Source organism: Choloepus didactylus, chromosome 8 (assembly GCF_015220235.1).
Source record: "Choloepus didactylus isolate mChoDid1 chromosome 8, mChoDid1.pri, whole genome shotgun sequence".
Taxonomy (NCBI): Eukaryota; Metazoa; Chordata; class Mammalia; order Pilosa; family Megalonychidae; genus Choloepus; species Choloepus didactylus.
In genome coordinates this window covers 99103251-99127981 of record NC_051314.1, presented here as the reverse complement: position 1 = coordinate 99127981, position 24731 = coordinate 99103251, and positions in this window count along the sequence as shown.

The following is a 24731-nucleotide window of genomic DNA, read 5'->3' as shown; positions in this document are numbered from 1 at the left end:
GCTAACACTATCTTGAAGGGTTTATGGCTTGCTGACATATGTCCATGCTGCTTTGTGCTACCACCTGTTGTCTCTGCTGGGTGTTGCCTGAATTTCCCACTCCAAATTGGCATTCCTGTAGATATGAGTTCTCCCCAGGATCTGCAGTTAGCACTTGTATGGCAAAATGGGAAACCGTGTGGTTTCTAGCACTCTCTCGAATGGGAAACACTGGCATCAGGTAACACCATCACCAAGGAATATAGACTACATATTAAAGGTCTTGTTGTGGTTCCGAAAGTAGGATCCTACAAGGAAGGAGAAGGACATCTCCCTCCTTGAGCTGTAACTCACGAGTGAGTCATCTAGGGCTAAACACCTAGGCTGAAGGGAAATTCTAGGCCTCCTGGCACCTGGACCACAGCAAATGGGAGACAGCTGGGGAAAACACTGACCACTGCATCTGTGGATAGTGTGTCAGGGTCTTACACCCACCCCCAGTGGAAGGGGCACCCTCTCTACAGGAAGCACAATGGTACCCCCAAGCAATAGTGCAGCTAGAGTCTGCAGTTGTTGCTTTTCATCCCCTGACCCTATGGGATGTAAGAAATCTAACCCCTGGCATGGCTAAGAAACTATTGGGAAAAAAATGTTGAAAGGGGGTGCTGAGCATATTGTGCCAGCACCCCCCAAGATAACAGAGGAAATTTCTAAGTTGCTTAAGAAATGTAAGACTGCCATGCAATATGCATGGGTCCCACTGAGAGCTGTTGCTTATCAGTGTGCCAGAGCTCTGGTGTTGCACTCCTGTGGCCTTAGGGCTATGCCTATGATCCTGCCAGTATCACCCTAGTGGAAACAAACTAACCCCCATGAAGTCGACTGGGACACCCTAGAGAGAGACACAGTTGCCTATGAGTCTGTATAATGGGACCAACAAATCCTCCCCAGTGGGAACCACTAATTCTCCCCATCACCATGTATAAGATCAAGCAGGGCCCCAAAAGGAAGCCCAAATTGGAAACTAAAACTCAAAATTTTACTTTATTGGAGATTCAAACCATACTTAAAGATTTTGTTCAAGGAGACAAGGAGAAAGGGGCAGATATGGGTTCTGAGTTGCCACTCTCATGGTTAGCATCACTAAAGACTTCCAGGCCCTCCCCTATTGGATGAAAAAAAAAGACACACCCATCCACAGTGTCTGTCACCACCAAGGCAGATGCTTGCTGGCAAGCAATTAATGAAGCACAATTGTTACTTAAAAAGATTGACATGACACAATGGGCATAGCAGTTCTTTGAATATTCATACAAAAGTGGCCCAGAGTTTGTTTCCAGCCCTGGGGAGACCCTTTGACACCGAGTCATGGGAAATTTTCCTATAGGGAGTTCCCTCTCTTCAATTTACTGGGTATATTTGCTTAATCTTATAGCAAGGTCCACACTCTCAGGGTGGCTGAGGACTGGGTAGAGCTATTGGCAGGACTTGAGGGGAACTCACATCAGAGTCACAGATCCTGGTTTATCAGGCCCAGGCATCACCCTTCGGTAGACCACATGGCCCCTACCCTGAAGGGCCCCCACCTCCTCCTTCTGCATGTCAAAGGCCCGAAAACCCCTCTCCCCACCCCAACCCCTGCCCCCAATTGTGACTATTGAAACAATTCTTATTAAACAGCCACCCCTAGTGGTGGCACCTTTTGCTCTTACTTTCTTAACATACTTTCTTAAAGTACTGATTTTTTAACATGCCACCTGGAATAAGATCAAATTTTTGGTAGGTCATGGAACCCCTGATGAACTGCCCCCACCAATCAAAGTGCTAAATGTGGCAATATTGCCTGAAACAAGGTACTGTGGGGCTCCAGCCTGTAATCCAAGATCACCTCAAAGAGGGAATCATTCATTATACCTACCATCTCCCCATACAATAGCCCTGTTTGGCTGGTTCTCAGAGAAGGGTGATTAACCGTCAATTATACTAACCTTAACGCACAAGTTCTGCCCATCAAAGGTCTATTCCCCATATCACCTACTTAATAAAAGATATACACAGCAGCATGGGCAGTTGCTTTGCTATGACTGACAGGGCCAACATGTTTTATTCAGTGCCAAAATGTAAGCAAACAACTTTCCTAACTGCTTCTGCCAAAACCTTAACAAATGGTCTATAAAACCACTTAATACAGGCACTATATATCTGACATCTGATTAAGGGTTGAATATAAAGATGGACTCCAAGAAGACCTAGCCATACTCACACATTTACATTTACAAAAACAAGGCTGGGCAATTGCACTCCATTAAATGCAAGGGCTAAACACTGTCAAATTTCTGGGCCTCATCTGGTTCTCTAGGGGCAAACAGATTCCCACCACCATCAAACACAAGCCTAACTCAGACACTAAGACATGGTCTACACCTATTATGATTATTCGTTTTCTGGAGATAACACATCTCACACCTCTCACTCTCATTACATCTCATGCACAAAATCACATGTACCTCTGCTGCTTTCCATCGGGGAGAGCCCCAGCAATAAGGCTTAGTATTGGCACAGTAGGTCATTTCCCACACCATGCCCCTTGTCCCACTGGCAATGGAATTTAGATTAGAGCCCTTGGCTACCTCTGAATATGCTTCTTGGAGTCCCTGGACTAAGCTTGGCAAATCCTGGCTGCCTATTGGGCTCTTCTAAAAACAGAGATGCTTAGGAGACCCCTCCAGTATCTCTCTCCTCTGGGGTCTCTGAGGAGGAAGAGTCAGCACATCTGACACCTGGGAGGAGGGGAGTGGAGGACCCCAACGGTTCTCTGGCCAATGGGCTGACATGAGCAGGTGACGCTTTGCTGTCAGCTGAATTTCTCAGGTGCTTCTGATGTTGCCAACCCCCAAGGAATGAGCTATCACAGTGGTTCTCCATCCTGGCTCCTCATTGGAATCACCTGAGGAGTTTAAGAAACTATTTCAGCCCAGGCCACCTTCCAAACAACTAAATGCAAATCTCTGGGTGGTGGGAGGTGGGCTGCAGGCTTCAGTGTACATTAAAGGCCCAAGGTCATTTGGTGGCCAGCAAAGGTTATGGCCACTCAGCTACAGCCTAAACTTATTACTGAAGTTTAAATGAGAATCCGCTTCTCTGTTCTTTCCTTTAAAGGAAATTTTCAGTAAAAAGAACAGTAAAATTGTTTTAAAAAAGGTTTTTGTGTGTTGCCTTGGCATCCATTTTACCTTCCCTAAGCCACTTGCCTCCTCACGGACCTTTGACCTGGTTAATAAGCAGCTTTCCAGTCCTGGGGCATAAACTCCCCACAGCTCAAACTCACATCCGAGGCCACCACCCACACGCCTCACCCTGAACCCACAGCTGGTCCCAAATGATAAACTCACCATCCCCACCACCCTCGGACCCACAGTCCCCTTCCCTTCATGTGCGTGTTTGCTGTAAACTAACCAATCCTTGACTCCCATGGGAAGTCTAGTCTCCACCCTGAACGAACCACAATGCACAGCTTTCTGGTCCTTCTAGCTCTGCTTGCACGCTCTCCACCTGCTGGATAAGCACCCCACCCCCAGCTGATGGTGCTTCCCATGGACCCCTCATCGCACCCCTTTCTCCCTGGTATCTGTGAGTAACAAACTATTTTTTCTCATGTGTTATGGCCTCCGGCTCCCGTTGCGTTGCACCTGACCCCTACTTGACTCAAATAATCCATCTTCACCAATTCTAAATACCTAGCTATTCCTGTGTGCTTCTTTTTCTATATGGGTTTTAGTATCAATCTGCTAACTCTATAAAAAGTGTTTACTGATATACATGTTTAAGGTCATTTTTTTTTTCAGACTGCTGCTTTTAAAATATCCAGTTAGTGGTTGCCAACATGGACTGAGGGAAGGAGGGAGAGAAGGAGGTGGCTGGGGCTGTAAAGGGTAGTACAAAAGATCATTGTGATGGATCTGTACCTTTTGGTGGTGAACACAAAAATTTATGCATGAAATAAAATCTGCGCATGTAATAAGATTCTTTTTTTTTTTTTTCATTTTTATTGAGATTGTTCAGATACCATACAATTATCCAAAGATCCAAAGTGTACAATCACTTGCCCCTGGGTACCCTCATACTGCTGTGCATCCATCACCACACTTAATTTTTGTTCAATTTTTAGAAACTTTTCATTACTCCAGACAAGAAATAAAGTGAAAGATGAAAAAAGAAAAAAAGGAAAGGAAACTCTAATCCTCCCCTATCCCTAACCAACCCCCCTCAATTGTTGACTCGTAGTATTGGTATAGTACGTTTGTTACTGTGTATGAAAAAATGTTGAAATACTACTAACTGTAGTATATAGTTTGCAATAGGTATATATTTCTTCCCTATATGCCCCTCTATTTTTAACTTCTAATTGTATTGTCATACATTTGTTCTGGTTCACAGAAGCGATTTCTAGTATTTGTACAGTTGATCATGGACATTGCCCACCATAGGATTCAGTTTTATACATTCCCATCTTTTGACCTCCAGCTTTCCTTCTGGTGACATGTACGACTCTGAGCTTCCCCTTTCCACCTCATTCACACACCATTCAGCACATCTTGCTACCAATACCCCTGTTCATTTCCAAACATTTAAGTTCATCCTAGTTGAACATTCTGCTCATACTAAGCAACCGCTCCCCATTCTTAAGCCTCGTCCTATATCTTGGTACCTTATATTTCATGTCTATGAGTTTACATATTATAATTAATTCCTATCAGTGAGACTCTGCAATAATTGTCCTTATGTGTCTGGCTTATTTCACTCAGTATATTGCCCTCAAGGTTTTGTCATCAACCCATTTTTTTTTTTTTAATATGGTTTTGTTCACACCCCATACATTCCATCCTAAGTAAATAATTGATGGTTCTCTCTATGGTCATATATTTATGTGTTCACCACCTTCACCACTATCTATATAAGGGCATCTACATTTCTTCCACAAGGTAGAGAAGCAAAAGAGAGAGGAAAAAAAAAAATGACAGCTAGGAAGTAGCAAAAGGAAAAATAACCTTAAATCAAAGTAGAGTAAAAAATCAGACAATACCACTAATGTCAAGTGTCTAACATGCCTCCCCTATCCCCCCCTTACCTGCATTTACCTTGTTATATCACCTTTGTTACATTAAAGGAAGCATAATACAATGATTCTATTAGTTATAGTCTCTAGTTTATGCTGATTGCATCCCTCCTCCAATGCCTCCCCATTTTTAACACCTTGCAAGGTTGACATTTGCTTGTTCTCCCTCGAAAAAGAACATATTTGTACATTTTATCACAATTGTTGAATACTCTAGATTTCACCAAGTTACACAGTCCCAGTCTTTATCTTTCCTCCTTTTTCGTGGTGTCTCACATGCTCCCCACCTTCCTCTCTCAACCGTATTCATAGTTACCTTTGTTCAGTGTACTTACATTGTGCTACCATCACCCAAAATTGTGTTCCAAACCACACACTCCTGTCTTCTATCACCCTGTAGTGCTCCTTTTAGTATTTCCTGTAGGGTGGGTGTCTTGTTCACAAAGTCTCTCATTGTCTGTTCGTCAGAAAATAGTTTGAGCTCTCCCTCATATTTGAAGGACAGCTTTGCTGGATATAGGATTCTTGGCTGGTGGTTTTTCTCTTTCAGTATCTTAAACATATCACACCACTTCCTTCTTGCCTCCATGGTTTCTGCTGAGAGATCCACACATAGTCTTATTAAGCTTCCTTTGTATGTAATGGATTGCTTTTCTCTTGCTGCTTTCAGGATTCTCTCTTTGTCTTTGACATTTGATAATCTGATTATTAAGTGTCTTGGCATAGGCCTATTCAAATCTCTTCTGTTTGGAGTATGCTGCGCTTCTTGGATCTATAATTTTATGTCTTTCATAAGAGATGGGAAATTTTCATGAATTATTTCCTCTATTATTGCTTCTTCCCTTTTTCCCTTCTCTTCTTCTGGGACACAAATGATACGTACATTATTGTACTTTGTTTCATCCTTGAGTTCCCGGAGACGTTGCTCATATTTTTTCATTCTTTTCTCCATCTGCTCCTTTGCGTGTAGGCTTTCAGGTGTTTTGTTCTCCAGTTCCTGAGTGTTTTCTTCTGCCTCTTGAGATCTGCTGTTGTATGTTTCCATTGTGTCTTTCATCTCTTGTGTTGTGCCTTTCATTTCCATAGATTCTAGTTGTTTTTTTGAACTTTCGATTTCTGCCTTATGTAAGTAAGCCCAGTGTTTCCTTTACAGCCTCTATCTCTTTTGCAATATCTTTTCTAAACTTTTTGAATTGATTTAGCATTAGTTGTTTAAATTCCTGTATCTCAGTTGAAGTGTACGTTTGTTCCTTTGACTGGGCCATAACTTGGTTTTTCTTAGTGTAGGTTGTAATTTTCTGTTGTCTAGGCATGTTTTCCTTGATTATCCAAATCAGGTTTTCCCAGACCAGAACAGGCTTAGGTCCCAGAGGGAAGAAATATTCAGTATCTGGTTTCCCTGTGGGTGTGTCTTAGAAAATTGCTCCACCCTTTGATGCCTCAGGTCACTGTGCTTTTCTGCCCAGCAGGTGATGCCTGTTAGCCTATAATTCTTGACTAGTGTGAGGAGGTAATGCCGTGTTCCCCCAGGCTCTGGGATCTGGTTCTGAATGGAAAGGGCCCCACCCCTTTCCTCTTAGAGAAGATAGAACCCCTAGGGGGAGGTCATTAGCATTTCAATGGTCTCTCTCTCTGCTTGTGCTGTCTCCACCCTTCTCTGAGTCACAGCCCTGGAAACTGAAAATGACTGGGGCTTTCTCCATTGAGCCGAAAAAGAAACAGATAGTCCCCTTCAGACCTAGTCCAAGGTGACCCTCTGGCTCTCCAAGGTCAGTCATCACCCAAAGCCTCTGTCTGTTTTTTGGGGATTCATATCTGTAGTGAGCAGTTCACACTCGCTACTCAAAACCCCAGTTGGAGCTCAGCTGAGCTATATTTGCTTGCTGGGAGAGAGCTTCTCTCTGGCACCATGAGGCTTTGCAGCTTGGGCTATGGGGGAGGGGGTCTCACGACTTGGATCCGCAGGTTTTACTTACAGATTTTATGCTGTGTTCTCGGGCATTCCTCCCAATTCAGGTTGGTGTATGATGAGTGGATGGTCTCGTTTGTCCCCCCGCAGTTATTCTGGATTATTTACTAATTGTTTCTGGTTTTTGTAGTTGTTCCAGGGGGACTACTTAGCTTCCACTCCTCTCTATGCCGCCATCTTGCCCAACCTCTGATAAGATTCCTTTAATTTTATTATTTTTCAGAACATATAACATTGATATATTATTCTTCTACTCTTGCTACAACTTTTGGCTCAGTTCTTACAATTAAGAATATTAAATATTTACCATCAGTTATTTTGTTGAAGTTTGATGAAGCTTTGTCTGATTGCTGGATGATGTTCATTCTCTATAAGCATCCCAATAAGGGCTCATAAGTAAAGTATGCCTAAGTTCATGCAGGTTTAAGGTTATTTTTTTCTATAGCCTGAATACTTGAAGGACATCTTGAATGGATATTGAATTCTTGGTTTCTTTCCCTTAGGTTCTTGAAATTGCAGCTTCACGTAGCTTCATTTTGTCTGGCTTCTTTCACTCAAGTTTATATTTTTGAGTTTCATCCATATTGCCATTGGTAGTAATTTATTTCTTTGAAAAGTGTGTTTCATTTTTGTAAATATGTCATGTATTATTTCACTGATGAAGAATCAAACTATTTCCATTTTTAACTGCTGTGGATGATGCTGCCTTGTACAATTACATATACATCTCTTGGTACCTATGTTTATAAATTTTTTGTTTGGTGTACATAGGTGCGCAACTGCTTTGTCACATAAAGTATGCCTATTTTCAATTTTAGGAGATGCTGAAAAACTATTTTCCATTGATGTTGGAGCCATTTACAGTTCTAGTTTCCCAGCTGCTAAAACAAATACCACACAATTGGTTGACTTAAACAATGGGAATTTATTGGCTCATGGTCTTGAGGCTAGGAAAAGTGCAAAATTGAGGTGTCAGCAAGGTGGTGCTTTTTTCCCAAGGACTGTGGCATTCTGAGACTGGCTTCCAGCGATCCTTGGTCCTTGGCTTTCCCATCACATGACAGTGCACATGGTGGTGTCTTCTTTCTCTTCTGGGTTCCATTGACTTCCAGCTTTTGGCAGTTCCACATTACTTCTCTTTCCGTGTTCAATTTCCTTTGTTTAGTAGGACTTAGCCATATTGGATCAAGGCCCACCCTCATTCAGTTTGTGCACAATTCAACTAATAACATCTTAGAAAGTCCTGTTTATAAAGGGGTCCAAACCTACAGGACTGGGGGTATGACCATGCCTTTTGTGGGAGACAGGAGTCCATCCCCAACAGCAGTAGTCACTAGCAGGGCTTCTGCTCCACATCCTCACCAATACTTGGTTTTAATTTAATATGCATTTTCCCGATTGCTAATGAGAACACTTTTCATACATTTGTCATTCCGATTTCTTTTCTGAAGGGTTTTTAAAAATCTCTTGCCCATTTATTTTTTATTAGGTAGTTTGTTCTTTTGTTGTTTTTTTTTGTTGTTGTTGTTGTTGTTCTTTTGTTTTTTAATTGATTTGTAAAAAGAGTTTTGATATATCCAAAAGCAAGCTGTTTGTGAGTCATGTATATTCTGAAGAACTTCTTTTTTCTGTGGCTGCTTTTTTCACCTTCTTACTAGCATGTTTGATGAATGACAATTCATAATTTCAATGTAATCCAATTTATCAGTTTCTTATATTAAGGCTTCTTTTAAGAATGTCTTTTCTAAGTAAATGATGGAAATCTTCTATTATATTATCCTCTAAAAGCTTATTGCTTTGCCTTTAATATTTAAATCTATAAACTACCTGGGACTTATTTTTGTTGAGTGGTCAAGGCTTATTTTCTTTCCATGGATTTTGAAATACCCCAGAATTATTTGTTGAAAAACTGTCTATTCCCTAGTGCTCTGTGTGCCACCTTTGACTTAAATTAAGGAACCATATATATATATATGGATCTCTTTCTGTAATCTCCATTTTTCTATTTTCTGTTCTTACACCCCTACCACACCAGAAGAGAGAGGAAGGGTCCATTATGTATAAAATGCAAGGTATTGAATTGTATGTAAACAAACACACAGATGTATGTGTTTATTCAATACAGACGTAAAGAAAGAATACCAGTCCTGAGGAATTCCCCACAATGAAATGCTGGCATATTCATTGAGTCAAAAAAATATTTTTAAACCAAACTTCCAATCCTGAAATAAAGTCAACCTGGTTATATGGTATTATCTGTTGTATATGTGTATGGATTTGATTTACTAATATCTTATTTAGGATTTTTTCTTCAAAATTTACTGTAAAATTTACCTGTAATTTTCCTTTCCATAATGTCATTGTCAGGTTTTGATGTCACAGTGAAGTATCTCATTCAATGAGCTTGAAAAGATTGCCTTTTTATCTACTATCTAGAAGGTTGATGTTATATATGCTTTAAATATTTGGAATAATACACTGGTGAAGTTATTTTTGACCGGAGTTTTATTTTTTGGATGGTGGATAAATCATAGAAATGAAGTACTGAGTAAAAAATAGTAACAAGAACAGTGGAACAATACATAGTTTATGGATACAAAATATGTGATAAAACCATAGGTATAATTTAAAAGGAATGTATTAAAATAGTCAACATTGTGGTTACCTTGGAATAGGTGACAAGGGACATGGAAGGAGTACCCAGGAGAATGCAATATTCTATGTATTAAGTTGTTTTAGGATTCATTTAATTACTAGCTCTATAACTTATATGTAAGTAAAAATTTACAAGTAAATAAATATTAATAGGGAATATTTACCTAATCCTAAATGGCTGAGAAATTTTTAAACACTGAAATCATTAATTTTTTCACAAATTGACTAGGTTAATGATTCTGGCCATCAAGTGGAATGTAACCTTTAGGTAGAGAGTTCATTCAGGTAGGAAAATAAAGCACATTACATTTTGTACCCTTCCATTTTTTTGTCTGGGATTTTCATACCTGCTGCAATTGCATAAGAGGCATTTAGTAAATATTTATTGAATGAATAAAGTAGTTAATTAAGTCCTAACATGTCAGCAAATTAGATAAAATCATGGATGTAATTAATGGTTAAACATCCATGAGCTGCAGAAGGGGAAATTTTAATTAACAAAGGAGAAAGATGAAATCTTTTGCTAAAGGGACAGAAATTAATCTTATAAAAGTGTGTAAAAGCTTTAAAATGTCCTTGCAATGAGCAAAGTAAGGTTTTTGAAATACTCAGGGAGAGGAAGTAATCTGACTGTGAGAAAATTAGAATTATTCTAGGCATAGACGGTTGTGTAGTGACTTATTAAGCATTTTTCTATTGATTTAAAAGACCAGCCAAATGCTAAAATGCCTAATGGAACTTGGCCACACTTCCTCTAAAATTCCTAAGGATAGATAGCCACCATAAAAATAAGATTATAGGTATAACAGCATTAAAATAAAGGCTGAAAAATCATTTCTTCGCTCACGAAATTGAGAAAAATGGCTAAGATTTTCAGAGATTATTTACATAAATATCTGAACTTGAATCATAAACTATATTACTTTCACCAAAGTTATGATTCTATGGGTATGACTAAGCAAAATATACCAGACTGCAGGTAACTCACCAGGATATGAGCTGTTATATTTTTAATATATAAGTATCTCAAAACAATAATCCAAAGAATTGCCTCAGTGGGTTAAGGAGGGTTAGAATTTACAAAATTTCAGGATTCTAATATAAAAGTATTTTCTTTGTAGGAATTTCAATAATCATAGTATTATAGCTGTAAGTACTAGTTAAGAATGTCAAATTGGTCAGACATAACTGACAAAAACAAACACTTCCTTGTTTGCTCTTCAATTCATGCATACCAAGAGCCCTCTGTCTCCTCTATACTTTCAAAATTGACCTTGCAATTTTGCTAGTAGCATTATTTGAAACTGCTAAGGTAAACATAAGACTGCATATGTATAGTGTAGCTAGTCACTTAAACCAATCAGCTGAGTGATCCTACAAGCTGCACAACAGATCTTATCCAAGTGGTGAAATGCTGACAAAGTAACTGGGAAACAAAGCAGTTTATAATTAAAAAGTCTACTCAGGGAGGGCTGGGTATTTGAATTTATATGATCAGAGTCTTTAATAAAGAGCAGTGTGAATAAAGAGCACAATTGGCTTCCTAATTAATCGATCACGGTGCCTCCAATTTCCATTTTGACACTTGGCACTGTATGCCAATAGTTGAGACAAGACCTCAGAGAAGCAGGGCGTCAGGCCACACCAACTGCTAGTAGTGAAGCCCTGATACTGCAGCCTTAGCCTCGATCAGGAACTGAGCAATTGAGGGCAAGGTCTAAAAGTATTTTAGAAACATCTTGCCCCCTAACATGTAGAACACCTGGGCCTGAGTCCCTCTGTAAAGATTTGCTTCATATGTCCAATCTTACCCTCACCTTCTGTGACCAGCTTCCTGGATAAGACTTCTTCCTTGGTGCTTGATACGAACTTACATAACCTGCTATAATTAGAGCCTTAATTTCCAGATGGATTGTTCTTGCCAACACTGTTTAACTCTCCAGAGGCCTGGAATCTTCCCTGAAATGGCTGTTCTCAAACTAAAAGGACTTTTATCTGTTGGCAGATGATTATCCACTGATCCCTTGTGTTTCCACAGGGGTAGATATTTGGTAGCCTTTGTTCTAGACTATTTTTTCAAGGATGCTTATGTAGGTAATAGACTTGTAAGAGAGTGTCTCCCTCACGAGCAGGGGCAGATTTGTTTATTGTCCAGTATAATAAAGATAATTTCTCCCTCTGGGGCAGAGTTTGGTCAGGTTTGCTTGCATCCCATTATAAAGGTCCAGGTCCCCTAAGCTTGGAATTTCTCAGCTGTGACATAAACCTGTCACATGTACAGTCTACCTGGGCTGTTCTGCATCACCTTCCTGGGACTTTGGGGGCAAAGGGAACCAATGCAGATGTGAAGCTCATGCTTCCTGCTGTGCCATGAGTAATATAATACTTTGTCTCTGCTTTAGGAGTCTCATGTTTTCTGCCATCATCTATGGAACTGCGGCAGGTTAATACGTGAGCTTGCCAATAGAGTAAAATCATAGCCCTTCACAGTACTTGGCACTATCCTAATCTGAGATCCTCCTGGTAGTAACAATCTTTGCTAACTACAGCCCTTTCTTCTATTCCCTACCTTTGTTAGTAACTCTTTTAGAGGTCAAGCTATGTTAGATCAGACCTAAATTCTCTATGCCCCAAGGAATTTGTGATTTGACCAGGACCTATCCCTGGAGTAGAATGTCCAGCTGCTCCACTTAGTTAGGCAGTTTCTGCCTTTCTTTTTTTAGTTATGCTAGGTCTCTCCCTCATGTTCTTTCTCTCTCTCTCTGCTGGTTGTCAATATAAAATGTTGTTTCATCATGCATATCCCCACTTAGCTTACATCACGAACAAAGAAGCATGTGTTTTATGCCAAGATGTCCTCGAACATATGTGAATGTGGAGTCTCTTCTAGGCCAGAAAAGAGGAAGTAGTGTTATTTCTAGTTACCCACATTACTTATTACAGGAGTGAAACATCGAAAGCTAAAACTAGATGTTTAATACATGAATGGATAAATATTTAAAAGCTTTAATCATTACCAATTAATTTTTAAGTGAGCAATAAATATTTTGTCAATTAATTACCAAGTTAATGTAGTTCTCCTTTCTAGATTTGCTGTAAAAAGCTCTTGATCCTGTAAACCCCTATGAATTATTGCTATTATTCAGTAAATAATGGATGGGTGCTCCTTTTCCTGAGAGGTCAGCTTCCACCCTTGCAGTTCAGACTTCACAGGGGTTGTGAAATCCCCGCGAGGAAGCATTCCTTTATTCTTCCTCTTCGGTGCCACAGTTTTCCTGTTGCCACGTAGGAGTTGTCTCTACCTCCTGAGAGTCCTTCACCTAGTGTTTCATCTCAACTATTTCTTCCATCCTAGATAATAATAACCTTCAGTTTTACTTTTCCAGGGCTACTGTAACAAAGTACCACAAACTGGGTGGCTTAAAACAATAGAAATTAATTAGCTCACGGTTGTCGACCAGAAGTCTGAAATCAAGGTGTCAGTAGGGCCATCCTTCCCCTAAAGTCTGCAGGGAAAAATTTTTTCTGTGACTGTCTCCTCATTTCTGGTTGTGGTTTGTCGGCAATCCAGGGTGTTCTCTGCCTTAGTTATCACATGGTGCTCTCTCCTCTGTCTCTCTATTTGTGTTCAAATTTCCTCTTCTTATGAGGACACCAGTTATAGTGGATTAAGACTCACCCTGATCTGGTATGACCTCATTTTAACTTACCTAATTCCATCTCTTATTATCCTATTTCCAAATAAGGGCCCACTCTGAGGTACTGGGAGTAGGACACAATTCAATCCATAACACCGTCTCATTTAGCTAAATAGAGAACTGTATCTCAAATCCTCCCCCGTTCTTCTGAAGCTAGACTGCAACTTGCTATCAGCCAGAACCCTAGACGCCACTGGATCAGTTTCATTGGTGCATATTATTCCTGGATATAAAACCAATTTACTGTCCCTGGTCCTTCTCTCAATAAATGTCCATGTTTGCTAAGTCAATTTACTAGGCATTATGGTGGCCTATGGGTCTTGCAAAACTGTTTCTTAAACGTTGCCATTATTTACATGATAGTCCACCGATTATTAAAATTAGGAATGATCAAGTTCAACTTCCCTTAATGAATGCCATAGCAAAACTGTCTGCCCCTCCCTTGCCCTATTGGATTACAACATTCCTAAATCAATTGTACTTATTCCATTTTTACGTCTCTTTTTTAGGAGTTTATAGTGGTACTTAAACTTTTTTCATGTGGTTGCAAACATTCTGATTTGAAAAAAGTGTTTGGAACCAACAGATTTTGTCAATGAGAGCACTTGAATTGTGCTGGGCAAGAGATTTTTCAAAAGTACCCAAGGAAGCCCAAATCATCCCACAAAAGACTATGAAGACTCACTTGTAGAAAGTCTCCAAAGCAATTAAGGGAAACAGGATATATTTGTTTCTGGATACCAGAATGATGGGTTCACTGGTTCTGTCAATCAAATGGCTAAGGTCACTGGTAATTATGAACTCTACTTATGGGCTTATTTTTATTGAGCTTCATAAGCATGTCTGGTAACTATTATACCCTTATCAGCCATCCTTCTTCTCTTTACTCTTTCTGAAGTTATCACATCTACCACTAATATTAATGTGCCTAAAGTATAACTGGCAATGAATGCCAGGATGCATTTGATGTTTGAGAAATAATGAAATGTCACTTCCATTATAGAACAATGCAGCATTTAATGGAGCTATGCAGAGTTATGTGTATTACCATTCCACTGTAATGATGTTGCTTGCAGTCACAGCTGACAAAAATATCACTGAATGTTAATTCAGATGAACTTTAAAGGCAGCCACATGAGGACTGACCTGAAATGAAAGTCTCTGGTCTTTGCCTTGAAAAGAGCCTGCCCTTAAGGCAGAGGTTTGTCCCAATCTCAGAGGCGTCAAAGACAGAAAAGTGTTCAAGGAGAGAGAGAGAGAAGCTATTGGCTCACTTCAAACTGAAGATATGATCAGGACCCTTATTAGTCCATTCAGGTCTATGCAACCACATGATTTGCTGAGCTGTTAATTAGACTAATCTGTAGAATTTATTCAAGGAAGGCTAGATTTTTCTTGCAATAATTTTTATCCTCAAATAAAATTTTCTCAAATACCTCCTGAAATGTACTTAGCAGATACCTTTAAATATAAAAGGATCAAGGATCCCCAAGTGATTCCTATATCTTTTCAAGCCCACAATGATTGGCCAGAAATATTTTCTTCATTACTCAGCTCCCCCATATTCAGAAACTTTGTTTCAAACTAGAATATAGGTGCTTTTCAGTCAAATAAAATGTAATACAAAAAATGTAGTACAAAAATTTAGTAAAATGTAGTGCAAAAAATGTGACTAAGTTTGCTGTTCTTCAGTCAGGATTTGTTATAGTTTTTTTCACAGTTGCTTGCGTGAGATTCGACTTAACTAAAAGCTGACACCTGCTCCAATTATCCTCCTTAGGCAATTTCTACCACGTTCATTGTTCTTTTTAATTCCTGTAATTGGTTTCAAAATGTTAATACTATAATCCCATTATAAATATCTCATTTTCTGTTTCAAAATTTTCCACCCAAAAAAAGGTATTTGATAATACCATAAGGAAATTTTGTAAAAGAACACTTTTAAATATTCAATAACAGACTTTCAAATACTAAGTAATTCATAAAAATATAAGAACCAGATGGTAAACAGATACTTTAACCTAGCCGTCTGATCCTTGTGCCTTGCCTTTCATTACTATGTCTTTAATGCCAGCAATCTTTGCTTCTTGCTACTTCAGCCTCTCTTCTATGACCATATCCCAGAGTTGTTAACATAAGAAAATGTGCTTCATTTGTAATCTTGAATTAAAATGTCTCTATCTATCTGATTATAATCTCCAGCCCCTCCGAATTACTTGCTTACGGCCTTGCATTGCAATTGCTATTTCACCACATTTGTGATTCTCAATCCATTTATACCACTCTCCATCAATTAATGTCTTCACTTCACTTTGCTCAGGTTAGACTCCATGGTCCACCACTAGAACTAGGCCCCTGCAAACAACTCCCTTGCTTCTTTCTACCCCAATGGTAGATACCAGGCCATACTCCAACCCTGAAGCAACTCATTCACCTGACTTCTCTAGCCAGCATGTGAGTAGCTAAACATTGCTGAAAAAAATCACCCAACCATGCAGACTGGTTCCATTTAAAATTTGTTATCACAGCCTTTACATGCCCACCACAGCCCAGAAATAGGCTTGATTCCCCAAATTCAAAACAGTTACTTTTTACATGCTCCTTTCTTCCAAAACCTTTTTCCTTTCCTCCTCTTGTGCTCAGCTGAGATCTTGCCTATCTATCATGATAGATTTCCGTTTCAAAAGGACAAACTGAATATATTAATTTATGTCTACCTCTTTTTGAAACTATTGTAAAATGATAACAAATAAATTTAAAAAGGTAATTATACCAGGACAAAAAGAATAGTAGAAATAACTACAGTTTCGAAGATAGTGAATGAATGAGTGACAAATGATTTAGCAAAACAGAGGAAGTTCTGTGCTACAGAAAGCCTTTGGAGGAAGATATCAAAAAGTAGCAAGCCAATTGTCAGCCCCAGGAAAACTCATAAATTGGAGGTACCAAGTACCTCTATGTTGGGGAACTAGGGTGTGTAGAAAAAAGGATTGATTGAATTTCAGTAAATTCAATAAAGGAGCATTCAGACCCAGAGGTGCCACAAAATAAAAAGAGAGGTGACCATCCATCCCCCATCCCAGAAAGAGACAAGAGGTTTAAATAACCATTATTATATCTTTGGAATATTCCGCATAAATTAATGCAGTTTGCTAAAAATAGGGGGCTCATGTGAGGACCGACACTTGAATGGTGAGATTGCCAGCTCCATTCTTGTACTCTGTCTCCAGAATACTTGCCACTAGGCTTTAATTCCCATGCAGAAAATGTGAGAAATCACTGAAAAAAATTAATAGTCTTAGAGAAAAGAATTTTAATTTTGCTTCTTGGAGTTCCCCATGAGTGTGGTCTCCATCCTTCAGTGAAAACTACAAGTCAACAAGCCCAATCACAAACCCAGGTCCCAAACTTTTCATTACCACATTTTCAAATTTCAATGAAGAGCTAAACATTACCATACTTTTAATACATTCTTCAAGACAGATGTCAAAGATGAAAATACTAGCAGCAAGAAAAAAAAGAGAAAAAGCAGAAACAATAAATGAAGAAAGTAAAGATAATTCATGAATGATAAAAAATTTAAAATATGCAATTAATATGATAGAAGTAAAAGAAATATTGCATCCGTGACACAATACAAGGTGCTATTTTAAAAGAGCTGTTGGAAATTAAGTATATCATAACCAAAATAAAAATAGTTTAGAAGGATTGGAAGATGAAGTTGAGGAAATCTATTTGAAAGGGGGATATAAGGTAAAAAAAAAAAAATGGAACAAAAGAGAAGCAAATTTGAGGATTATTAGAGAAAGTAAAATATTTTATTATCAATGTAGTTCCATAAAAAGAGAAAAGAACAAAATTGAAGAAGGAAAATTACAAAATAATCATTCAAAGAGACATCCTAGAACTGAAAAATATGAAATTTTTGGTTCATAGCGCCCACTGAGGGCCTTGCCTACTGGATGAAACAAAAGATTTATGAATAAAGCACATTGTCATTACATTTCAAAATTCTGGAGAAACACAAAGCAGAATAAAACCTCACAGATAGAGAAAAAATAGCAGTTTATAAAGAAGCATCATAAACTAGAATGTAATTAGAATTCTCGGTAGAATCATTAGATGCTAGAGGAAAACAGAGAAAAAATAATTTCCAGCCTAGCATTTGAGGTCCAACCAAAAAAACAGTTGGGGGAAGACAATTTCTTATGAGCATTATAGAACTACTTTTGTGATAAATAATTTAAAATTAATAAAGAAAAAGAAAAGGAAGTAGAAGCCATGAGTCAAAACTCTCTTTCTTATTAAGTCTTCAAAATGTTTTATTTTGCATCTATTTTTATTCCTTTATCTATGTTACATCTGATATGTCCTTTCTTTTATCAAAGGCCAAACCATAAAGCTTCAAAAAGATTAATACTTCTGTTATTATCTTTTCCTTCTGAATCACCAGGCCCTATAGGTATATTAGGTCATTCCAATAAGAATATGAACATATTATAATAAATGCTTCCCTAAAAATTGCTTAGGTAAACCATGTTAAATCCCCTCTGAACTGAACTCATTCTTCTCCAGGTTCATCTTCGTTTGTCTGATTACATATACAAAGAAGGTTTACCTACACTACTGCCATTTTTCCTCAGTTCTCTTTGAGTCTTCAAAACAGTCCAGTCTGGCTTCTTCTTTCACCAGTCCACCAAAACAGATCCTTCCAAGGTTTGTGAGGACCCTCTGTTGTGAAATGGAATGCATAATTTTCTGTCCTCTTCTTGCTTATCTTCTCAGCTACATTTGAAATAGTAAAATACTTGCTCATTCTGAAAACATTCACATTACGTCAATATTGTATCATCAACCTCTTTTGTTTTCCTCATATTTGTGACATATTCCATCACAGCCATGTTTTTCTTTTTCTGGTCTGAAATTTTGGAATGCCCAGGTCTTTTTCTGAGCCATATTATCCATCCATTCCCATGTTTTTAAAGTAAATTTAGGACTTCTGCTTGTGATTAAGATGGCTGAAAATTATTCTGCCATCATGAATAACAAGAAAACTGGAACAATAGAAATAAGCTATTTTCAGACATTGGACAACAGGACTGGGAGCTCTGAAATAAAGGGAAGAAAATGAGGTGAGCCCTACCATTGTTCAAATACTCTGCCTGTAGGTAATTTCAAGACTGACCAGGGAAGAAACCCAAATCAGAATGTTGAAATCACATCTCACTTGTTGAAGAGACAAAAAATGAAGATCAGGGCAAACAAGGCAACTTAAACTGTTGGGACAGAGTAACCAAGAATAGGGAGCTTTGTAGACAAAGAGTAACAGAAGTCTGCATAAGGATCCTCTAGGTTATTTAGATGAATACAAATATGTGCATGTATGAGGATAGAAGAAAACAGCATCCAAGAAAAGAACAGCAATCAAGGAGTGATAAGCTAAATCATTCACAGAGCTTGTACAGGACAAGGAATTATTCAATTCCTTACAGCCAGAGTAGAGAGACATCACTGATAAAAGGAGACAGCGTTAGAGGTATAAAAGGCAGAGATGCCATGTTTTAGATATGAAGATAGACCTAGATTATTAAAATGTGCTCTAGAAGTGTCCTAAAAGCAAGACATGAAAGTATATAATTTACTAGTAACTTGACTGACTTCCAGAAAAACTTGATAACATTCTTTAAAGTTAAACAACAAAATTTAGCACTCAGCAACATAAAATCCATAAAGTTGAGGTTCCAAAAAAATTACTATACATAAAAGAAGGAAAATTGACTGATAACCAGGAGAAAAATCATTCAGTAGAAATAGAAACAACAGAGATGATAAAAATCAGCACTTGAGGGCACTAAAAAAGCTGCTATAAATATGGTCCATCTTCTCAAAGATGTCATGGAGAAAAATAGAAGATATTCAGAAAGAACCAAATGAAATTGCTTGAGATAAAACAAACTATCTCAAATAGAAAAGGGATTAACATCACTGAAGAAGAAAAGATCATCACATTAAAAAAAACATAGCAATAGAATTTCTACAAAATGGAGTATACAGAGAAAAAGACAGAAAAAAAGGAACAGAGTAATATTAATTTGGGGGACTATAACAGTGATCTAACATACATGCAATTAGAGTCCCAGAAAGGAAACTCCAATTGGAGAAAATGGAACTACTTTAGTGTACTGAAACAAAAAACAAAAATTTGTCAACATAGAATTATTTATTCAGTAAAAATATACTTCAAGATGGAGATACTTTATATTTCTACTCTAGGATTTAGAATATGAAAAAATTATTTCTCCCATAGTTACAAGGATAAAAATAGATGAGCTTCAAGTTCATAACTTTTCCTGAATGCCCTGAGAACTGAGGCTGCAGGGAAAGGAATGAATTAAAAATATAAAGAAAGACAGCAGGGAGGAATGGAATGCAAGCACTTGCTTATATGAAGCAGACATAAGTAAGAAGAATTCTGCTAGAAAAATTAATAAATTGGTAGAGGTCAAGTGTGGATTTGTGAGGTCCTGGGGATCACACATATAGGGGGAGACTCTATGCTATTGCAGGGCTTTCTACACGGATCCCACTGGGTATTCATATGAAGTGTGGGGAGAGTCCTGAGAAAAGCCAGGGGGAGGGGAGGAGCAGCTACAGTGGAAGAAATTTAACCCAAAACATTCATCCTTATCTCCCTTAGCAAGCAAAAATATCTACTCTTATAGGCAACAACAGTAGTTACTGTCACTCTAAGGTACTGGTGAAAACCTATTTCTGCTGTTGAAGAGAACAGAAAAAATACTCTTCATGTGGATGAAGGGTGAGAAAATATTTTGAGCCCAGAAATACAGCTGGAGAAATGTTAAGAACACTGAGAAAGCCAAATCCCAGAGACCTAGAAAGAAAATGCTTGCTTAAGACTAAGGTATGAACAGAACAAAAGTCATCACCCACTACTATCACCAGCATAACAAGCATCAAGTAACAAAAGAAACATGAAATACTGCTAGGAGAGCTGCAAGAATATTGAGTTGGACACACTCTGAAGCAAAGGGCAAAGGGAAAACCTAAAGTTGAGGGTGGGGAAAATGTTGAGGAAAGGCTGCTGGCATCCAAGTTTCCTCTGTCAGATAGCAAGGTGTATACAAGGCATCTTCTGATCTTTTGCTCTCAGGTTCATTGCCTTCAGCTCTGGTTGCAGTGGCTTCCTCTGTGGATCCTCTCTTAGCTCCTCTGGGGCTTTTCTTGCTAAACTTCCTTGGTCTTTTCTGTCTTTTAGTCTTGTAAAGGACTCCAGTAAAGGATTAAGACCCACCTTGTATTGGGTGGTTCACATCTCAATTGAAACAACCTAAACAAAAGGACCCACCCACAATATATCTGCATTCATAGGAATGGATTAAAAGAATGTGGCCTTTGCTGAGGTACATAACAGCTTCAAAACAGCACACTCTACCCCCCTGGACCCCCAAAATACATGTTCTTTCCATAGGCAATATGCATTCATTCCATCACAATATCACAAAAGCCTTTAATGATGAGACTTTTAATATAGTCTCATCAAAACTAGTTACAGGCATGGCCTGTCCTAAGATACAATTCCTTCTGGCTTTGAACCTGTGAAACTTAGAACAAGTTACCTGCTTCCAATGTACAAAGGAGGCACAGTCATACAGTGAATGTTCCCATTTCCATAGGAAGAAATTGAAAGGAAAACAGGTTTCTAGACCCAAACAGTTCCAAAAACCTTCATTAGATTTCAAGGTCTGAGAATTATCTATAGAATGACAATTTTATTCTTAGGGCTTGAGAGAGTGGCAGTCCCACCCTTTCCAAGGGCTTGTACAGCAGCCCTATTCTCTCCAAACACTGGGGTGAGGGCTCCAACATCTCTAAGCATTTGAGAGATTGCCATGTCCTCAGCCCCATCCTTCCTCAAGCATCTGGGTGGCAGCCAGCCTCTCTGGGACACAGGCTTCATTCCCTTAGAACAGGGGGTGGTGGCCAGGCTCTCCCCAATCCCCAGGGAATGTGCTTCACCCTCTCTGAGGCCTCTGGCAGCAGTACTCTTCCTGAACAATAGGATAGAAGGCCCATTTCTGCAAACTCTGAGGCAAACTCCTCACCTTTTCCACGTGCATGGGTAAGTCCACTACCCTGGCCTGAGGTTTCTTTGCTCCAGACATCAGTTTCCATGGGTCTGCCTTGAAAGTCATTTTTCCTTCAATCTGTCCCTTTTCTATCCCTTTAATCTAGGCTGGCAGTGGTTTCATTCATACAGATCTTGGAAAAAAAAAAAAAAAAAGTTGGTTTTGCATGCAGCACAGAGGGGTCCCAGCCATCCTTTCTGGATAACTCCATCTCCAATTCTGTCTTGCACTGAAATGGCTGACTTGTTCTATGTTCTGTTAAATCCATAATGGGGCTCTATTCTCTGGAGACTTACTTTCTGGAAGCCCAGAATTTTCCAAACCATCGATTTCTGGTTTCTTTGTACCTAAGAGTTCAGTTCTCAGCTTATTCCTTTCCTCTTGCATTTTACTATAAGCTGCAAGGAGAAGCTTGGTTGCACTTTCCACATTTAATTTGGAAATTTCCTCAGCCAAACACCCAAGCTCATTGCTCTCAAATTCTGCCTTCCATCCAACAAAAGGACTCAATTTTGCCAAATTTTCTGTCACTTTAAAACAAAGATTACCTTTTTTCCAGTTTACAATGACACATTCATCATTTCTGTCTAAGGCCTCCTTGCATATACCTTTAGTGTCCATATTTCTACCATCAGTCTCTTCAATGCAATCTAGGCCTTTTCTATCAAGCATCTCACAGTTCTTCCAGCATCTTGCCCTTATCTATTTCTAAACCCATTCCAGAATTTTGGTATTTGAAAATCACAGCACCCCATTTCTTGGTACCAAAATCTGTTTCAGTTTGCTAAAGCTGCCTAAATGCAGTGTACATAAATGACTTTTAACAATGGGGGTTTATTAGTCTATAGATTTAAGTTCTAAGACCATGAAAATGTCCCAGTTAAGGCATCAATAGGATGATACCTCTCTGAAGGAAGGCTGCTGGCATCCAGGTTTCCTCTGTCAGATAGCAAGGCACATGTTAAGCATCTGCTTGTCCTTGGCTCCTGGGTTCATTGCCCTCAGCTCTGGTTCCAGTGGCTTCCCCTGTGGGTTCTCTCTGAGCTCCTCCAGGGCTTTTCTCTTGAAACTCTCTTGGTTTTTTCTGCTTTTTATCCTCTCATGAAGGACTCCAGTAAAGGATTAAGACCTACCTTGTATAGGATGGGTCACATCTCAGTTGAAACAACCTAATCAAAAGGTCCCACCCACAACAGATCTGCACTCACAGGAATGGGTTAAAAGAACATGGCCTTTTCTGGGGTACATAACAGCTTCAAACCAACACAAACACCAAGGCATATTATATTTGAGGTGATGAAAAGAAAGCCAGAAAAATTAGAGAATTTATATACAGAAAACAAAATAAAAATTATAACAGACTTCTTATCAGAGATCACACAAGCCAGAGGGCAATGGAGTCTTACTTGTAAAGTGCTGAAAGAAAAAGAAAATATCTGACAATCCAGAATTCTATGACCAGCAAAACTATATTTCAGTAATAAAGAAGAAATAAGAACTATCTTAGACCAAAAGCAAAACAAAAACTGAGAGAATTTACTACCAGCAGATCTTCTGTATTAGAAATGGTAGAGGAAGCCCTTCAGGCAAAAGAATGTGATACCAGGCAGCAACATAGATCTATGCAAATATATGAAGACTACTAGAAATTGAATAAATGAAGATAAAATAAAATACATTTGCTCTTATTTTTAATTGCTCTAAAATATGGTTGCAAGAAAAAATAATAGCAGTTCATTGTGTTTAGCATTTGTAAAAGCAAAGTGTATAAAACAATAGCACAAGTCATGGGAGTAAGGAATTGGGAATGCATCATTTTTAATTGCTTAAACTTCCCAGGAAGCAGCATCATATTGTTTGAAAATAGACTTTGATTAATTATAAAGGTATTTTGTAAATGCTAGTACAAACACACAAGATGTTCTTAAAAAGAGATGAAAATAAGAAGTCAGTAGTGGAGTTAAAAGGTAACAATAAATAGACTCAACACAAGAGAAGGCAGAAAAGGAGGAAAAATAAAGGACAGATAAAAAAATAGCTAGCAAGATGGTAGATTTTAATCTCATCATATCAATAATCACCTTAAATGGTAATGGCCTAAATGTACTAATTAAAACATGGTGATTATCAGACTGGGTGGAAAAGCAAATCCAACTATATACTGCTATAAGAAACCCAGTAAAATATAAAGAAATAGCTAGGTTAAAAGGGAAATGATTGAAGAAAATCTGCCATGCAAACCTTTACCAAAATAAAACTGTAGAAGCTTTATTAATATCAAATAAACCTTCAGGAAAAGAAATATTATAAAATATAAGGAGGGAAATTATATAATGAAAAATGGAAATTTTTTCAAGATGGCATAACAATCCAAAGTCTGTATGTACCTAGAACTTCCACATACATGAAACAAAAACTGATAGAACTAAAGGAGAAATAGAACTAAAATTATACCAGACAACTTTTGTACTCCTTTTCCAATTATTGCTAGAAACCATAGACAGAAAATCAGTAAACATGGAGAGCTCTGAATAGCACTATCAATGTGCTTGACCTAATTGAAATACTCAGAACATTCCCTCATCAATAGCAGAGTACATTCTCTTTTCAAGTGTAGATGGAATGGTCACAAAGATAGAACATATTCTGAGAAATAAAACAAACATAACAAAAGTAAATGAATGGAAATTATATAAAGTAAACTTCAAAAATATCAAAACTGTAATAAAGGAATACCACAAACAACTCTACAGTAATATTTTCTATAATTTAGAAGAAGTAGACCAAATTCCTTTTAACATACATACTATAAATATCCAAGAAGGAATAGATAACCTAAATAGTCCTATGTATTTTTGTAGTTAAGAACCTTCCATCAACAAAATTCTACCAAATGTTTAAGGAAGGAATAATACAAAATCCACACAATATCTTCCACAAAATAGAATAGAAAGTAACACTTCCCAACTAATTTTATAAGGTTAGCAATATTTGCATAACACAATCATACAAATATTACAAGAAAAGAAAATTACAAACCATAAACCTAGATGCAAATATCCTCTACAAAATATTAGCAAATAAAATCCATTGATATATAAAAAGACTAAAATACCACAGCCAAGTGAGATTTATAATTAAAGGCAGCCTCAACATTCAACACTAAC